Source organism: Anneissia japonica, unplaced genomic scaffold (assembly GCF_011630105.1).
Source record: "Anneissia japonica isolate Jap-2015-1 unplaced genomic scaffold, ASM1163010v1 scaffold4920_len32381_cov107, whole genome shotgun sequence".
Classification (NCBI taxonomy): domain Eukaryota; kingdom Metazoa; phylum Echinodermata; class Crinoidea; order Comatulida; family Comatulidae; genus Anneissia; species Anneissia japonica.
The window spans coordinates 26,108-32,381 of NW_022738112.1; the positions used below are offsets into that span (position 1 = coordinate 26,108).

General features: G+C 30.0%; 1 protein-coding gene across 1 annotated transcript in view; it reads right to left on the bottom strand.

Moving 5' to 3' along the window:
* LOC117117503 overlaps positions 1-5,431 on the bottom strand; it is a 10,971-nt gene extending 5,540 nt beyond the window's left edge. Inside the window, exon 1 of the mRNA XM_033261810.1 lies at positions 5,300-5,431. The gene's annotated coding sequence lies outside the window, so the exon portion shown is untranslated. The remainder of the gene's footprint in view (positions 1-5,299) is intronic.
* Positions 5,432-6,274: the final 843 nt, after the last annotated feature.

The window sequence follows — 6,274 nt, forward strand, 5'->3', positions numbered from 1 at the left end:
CTTGAATTTAGATCGTACTAATATATCACGAAGGTTAGGTGGTCTGCGATAGGCTATGAACGGTGTATCCGGAAAAACAGACCTAAGACGTTCTGTGGTCTGTAGGATGGGCATATGTTTCTGAATTATAGCCCTTAGTGGTGGTAACCTAGGGTGATAGGTTGTGACCAGTGGCACTCTGGTCGATCGTTGCCTATATATATATATATATATATAGGCCTATATATTATTTATTTATAATAAGCTTACATTACTAAAAGGACAGATTTCAAACATTGAATGAATAATACCTTACAAAAAATGATATAAATAAATAGGCCTAGTATTGATATGCAAAACGAAGGGGAAATGCTGCAGGCAAAACGGAAGTTAAATAACGGTAAATTCAGTAGCCGAAAACAAAACAACTAATACCATAGATGTATAGAAAATGAAACTACGTATCAGGCTTAACGTTGTTTTAGGCCTATCAGCCCCCTCTTTTCCCTGAAGTTTTGAATAGCATTAAAATTAAAACAGATGTATTTTGTCCGATTTGATTTTTGCAAAATAATAATATATACAGTATGTTTGTTATAATTTTCTCATCTTATACTGAGTAAAACAAATAAATCAGAACACCTATTTCTTCAAAATATTCACCTTATTGGAATTGGTAAGACACATACAAATACATTTTTTTTTGTAAAATCAGATATTACTGTATCGTACCGTAATTTTCATACTTATTAATGTTGATATCTTTTTAAATTTGTATTATATTTTTAGCCACAAAAAGGCTATTTATTCATAATCTTACATAGAATATTTGCAATAATTAACTTTTTTTTTTACAGATAAATGGTAATAGTACTTAGCAGGAAACTAAGTAGTAATACAATATTATATACAATTTTATATACATACATATATATATATATATATATATATATATATATATATATCGAATTAAAATATTTTGATGTCTATATTTTCAACATTTACTTTTCTACTATGTGTAATCCTACTATCACTTATCAACATTTCCTGGATTGGCTTTACAGTTTACTTTTGCCTATTTCAAGAGAGGTCTATCATGTGTACAGCTATCATAGAAGGCCTAATGTGTTATACTACTTTTTGTAGAAAAAATTAAATTGTCTTATATGACAAAATAATTGGTTAGTTTAATTTAAAGCAAAAATATTAAGGTCACTTTCAATAAAAAAAAAAACAATACAAATTATAGGAGTTTTACATATACAGTATATATAATAGGCCTACTAGATTATAAATAGGCTATGTAAATATTAGTATTTATCAAATTGGTGCATTTTCTCTAATGCCTTAATAAAAAAACAGGTCACATATGCTCTGAAATAACTACATCCTAAGAACGTTGTTACACTATTCATCGTGATGCGTATCAACCCTCACATCCTAAACTATTCATTCCTGGGTACCAACCCATATTTAACTCCTTAAGGTCTGAAAATATCGGCATACATCCTTTTCTTCTACACATTCACGCCCATTTAACACTATTCTGAAATCAAATGATTAAAGCGGTGATGATGATGATAACGATGATGGAGGTGATTATGCTTATGAGGATGATGGAAATAATAATAACGATAATATTATTATATTCCTACAAACATATCCAAATTTAAATAACAATTATTATTTATGTTGTAATTTTTGGGTTTATGCAGTTTTTCCTATGCTGATCGATGCTCTAAAATTTCCTGCTTCAAAAAGGCTCTCAGTGAATGTATAATTAGTGCGTTTTAACAAGATAATTAAATTAAAATGGTATTTGTCTTATCTGTTCAATAACCATATGGGTTAACTTTTTGATATAAAACTAAACTGAACAAATTTACGTACAAATAAACAAACATATAAACGTTTTCGACAGGTTAATGTTTGTCAAACTTGAATCGAAACCGTCCTACTAAAAGATATGAACAGACGATCTTTTCAGCAGCTCAATATTCCTTAGGCTTAATCGAAATCGATACAGTCCTAGCTGGCCGTACCGTTGGTTTATAGATATGCAAATGATTATTCGTCATCAATCGTTGTCGTGTCTAACCCAGCCGTTAGTATTGTTTTCCACCGGCCCCACCCTTTTCTCTTGTGAAATATAGTACGTAGACGTGTGGAAAATCTAAACTCTTAGGCCTCGAATGGGTCCAGCCAGTATACGTATATATACAGATAAAGACACTGTTTACAGTGATAAATTGTGTTTATTTTTTTCAAAAGATTTTTTCCGTTATATATTTTAAACGCAAGGTATAGGTTGTGCGTGTTATACCCAAGATCTGCTATTGAAAATAAATAATAACCACGGCACATAATAGGCCTATACAAAATCAAATGAAATTGCTGCAGGCACAACGGCCATTATAACAATGATTCAATATATTCCATACCACATTAAAGATTCTAGTAATCAGCCTATTCATCATGCCACCCAAATGTAACTATGCCCCGTTGTGTATAGTGGGGCACAGAACACCATGCATACACGGTAAGAACGATGCGTGAGGATCAGGACTTCACAGTAGCCTAGGACTATAATATTCTCCTTCCCCCATAGTTTTTGCTTATTTGGCTTATTTCAAATTCTTATTAGAAATTCTTCCATCACTTTATTTCATAAATAAATAGATCAATGTTACATTTTCTTAAACAACGCCACATTCAATAGAAATTTAAATGCGATTAAAGCAATGTATATGCTTTTGAGGTTAAGGCCTACATTAAAATATACTGAGTATGTATTATAAAGAAGAATATAGGATAATACCTTATTAACGGAATTCATAGGCCTATAGTAACCATTATTAAAATATATCAATCTCTATTCCTTTATTTATAACTGTATACATTGAATAGAATTACTGGCTCATTTGGTACTAACTGTAGCCCTACAATATCACGCTTCGCGACTAAAATAACTACAGTGTGGAGAGAGAGGGAAAAAAAAATTACTATGCGTCCAGGAGTGAGACACAGGCCTATAACATACCCCTAAGGTGTAATGCTTTCTACATAGCATCCGTTTTGTTTAGGTTTACACGTAACCCCTATTTACATGTCAGATGGCTGACGAAACATAAAACCTATGCTGGCAGAGGAAAACCTATCGCGAAATTAATTTGATGATTATGATAAAAATAATAATATCGTCAAATACCGTATAATCTTACAGACAAATATTAATAGTTAAATCCAAATCTAAAATACATTACTTTATATTATTGGATTTATATTTGTGTATGACAATAATGTACTTGCAATTTATGCTATAATGATCAGTAAACAAAATATAGGCCCTAGTTAACATCGCGTTTTTTATAAAGATTAAATTTCTCTGTTTATGTCCTGCATGTGTATGTAAAATATATTTACTACATTAAAGAAAAACTTTCTAGTATAAATTAATCAATAGTTTCTGGATTGAAGCTAATTCCTCAAGATAAACTAAATCATCATAATGTTTTAACAAAAGACCTCGGTCAAATAAATCGTTTTTGAGAACAGAGAGAAAATTGGTTCGCGGCCTACCAACCAGGGCTTCAAATTCGTTTGCTCATCCGAGTGCCCAGACCATTGCAGTAAAAGCAGGAGAATTTTCTATGTCTCAAAATATGTCCAAGCGTATATATATATATATATATATATATATATATATATATATACAGTGTGTATATATATACAGTATATATATATATATAATTTAAACGTAAAGGTGCGACTTTATCGTATATCACCCTGGCTCTAAATTAATTTATTTGAAAGGCCAAATTATTTTTAGATTTGATCTCAAAAAAAGCACGTACGTTGATACACAAGTCATCGTGATGCGTATCAACCCTCACACCCTAAACTATTCATTCCTGGATACCAAACCTTATATTACTTTTTAATCTGAAACTATTGGCATACATCCTTTTCTTCTACACATTCACGCCCATATAATGGGTTGATGGCTGACGAAAAAATCTATTCTGAAATCAAATAATGAAGGCGGTGATGATGATGATAATGATGATGGCGATGATGATGCTTGTGATGATGATGAAAATTAATAATAACGATAATATTAATACATTCCTACAAACATATCCAAATTTAAATGACAATTATTTATAGCGTAATTATGGATTTATATCCAGTTTTCGCTTATTTTGATCGATGCTCTACCATTTCCTGTTCCTAAAAGGCTCTCAATGTGTGTTTGATTTTTACAACATAATTTCAACTTAAATAGTATTTATCTTATCTGTTTAATAACCAGATGGGTTAACTTTTTTGAAATAAAACTAAACTGATACTTACAAATAGATGTCTTCGACAGGTTAACATTCGTCAAACTGGAATCGAAACCGCCCTACTACAGTACGGTAGCGTTTGTTTATAAATATGCAAATGATTATTTCGTCATCAATCGTTGCCGTGTCTGATCCAGACGTTATTTTTCCCTACCCCATCCCTTTGTGAAATATAGTAATTGGACAGATGGGAAATCTAAACTCTCAGTCCTCGAACATTACACAGTTTACGGTGATAAATTTGTGTTTAGGCCTATTTATTTATTAATTGTTTTCAAAGGTCTATGCCTGGGTGTGTTTTTTCTTCGTTATAAATTTCAACACAAGGCAAAGGTTATGTGCGTGTTATACACATGATCTGCTTTCAGCAATGATTAATAACCACGGCACATAATAGGCCTATACAAAATCAAATGAAATTACTGCAGGTACAACGGTCGTTCGATTCAATATTTATTTATAGAACAGGAAATTCCATATCAGAAATTTAAGATTCTAGTAATTCACCATGCCACCCAAATGTAACTATGCCAGCTTGTGTATAGTGGGGGTACAGAACACCTTGCATACAAGGTAAGAACGATGCGTGGGTCAGGGCTTCACCGAATCACTTAGCACGAAATGCTACAATAGGACTATAATTTTTCTTCCATAATTTTGCTTGGCTTAGGCCTATTTTGAATTGAAATTCTTCCATCACTTTATTTAATAAATAAAATAGTACAAAAATATAAATGTATACATTAATAATGCAGTAAAAGACAAAAAGACCAAAAAAGCATTCGCTTTTCTAGTTTTGGATTTATGATGACAAATTGAAATAGTATTAATGTACTATTACTACTACTACTACTAATAATAATAATAATAATAACGATCATAATTTACATTATTAATGCTCTTAAATCAGAAAAAGTAACACAAAAACATATAAATATTAAGTAAAATTTGAATTAAATAACAAGAACACGTACCTCCCTATACCTCGATCCGATATGACAATGACAATGACAAAAATATTTATTTCCTTTGAGCATGAAAATTTACGAAAAATATAAATGTACATCAATTTTGAAGATCCAAGAAAATGGGAAATTCCTGAAGCATAGGTTGTAAATGGAAATCCCAAATTACATAATTAAATATTTCTTTTACATATGAGGTTCAAAAATAATTCAAAGACCTATTTCACTTAAATTAAAGAAGTTTAAATTTAATGGAAAAATTCTATTTCTTTTCTGTAAATTTTATTTTGTATTCATTAATAACAACATCTTAATTACTTTTAGTTTCTTTATATTTATAGACGATTAAGCAATAAAGTAAATACAGTGTTCACAATCTAAAATAATATAAGAGAACGTTTGTAAATAATAAGTTAATCTGACTTCCTATAACTATATTCTAATGTCTTCTTACTAATAACAGCTAAGTTTTAATAAATAAAATAAACTGTTAAATCGTTATACATACATATATATATATATATATATATATATATATACCTATATAGATATACCTATATACTCATACATATATATATATATATATAAACATTTACATACCCATACACACGTATACATACACATATACACCCATGCATACATACATATATATATACCCACACCAACATACGTAAATTTATTGTTGTTAAAGTGAAAATAACATTTTGTGGGCAATACGGTATATAAGAATACACATAACATTATAAATTATAGCAAAACACAGATTTCCGCTATAAATCTAAATTATATTAACCTAATAGATTCTTTTTGTATATTTTTTAAAAATAAAATAGCATTTCTACAATCTTTAATACTGTTAGGTTGACTATTCCATAGACTACCCCCTTTATTTGTCAAGGACATTGATTACAGTGTAGTTCTATAATTAATACAAAAATTGAAATGTTCCCGCTGTCGGGTAGCATAATTATGCATTTCCGTGAT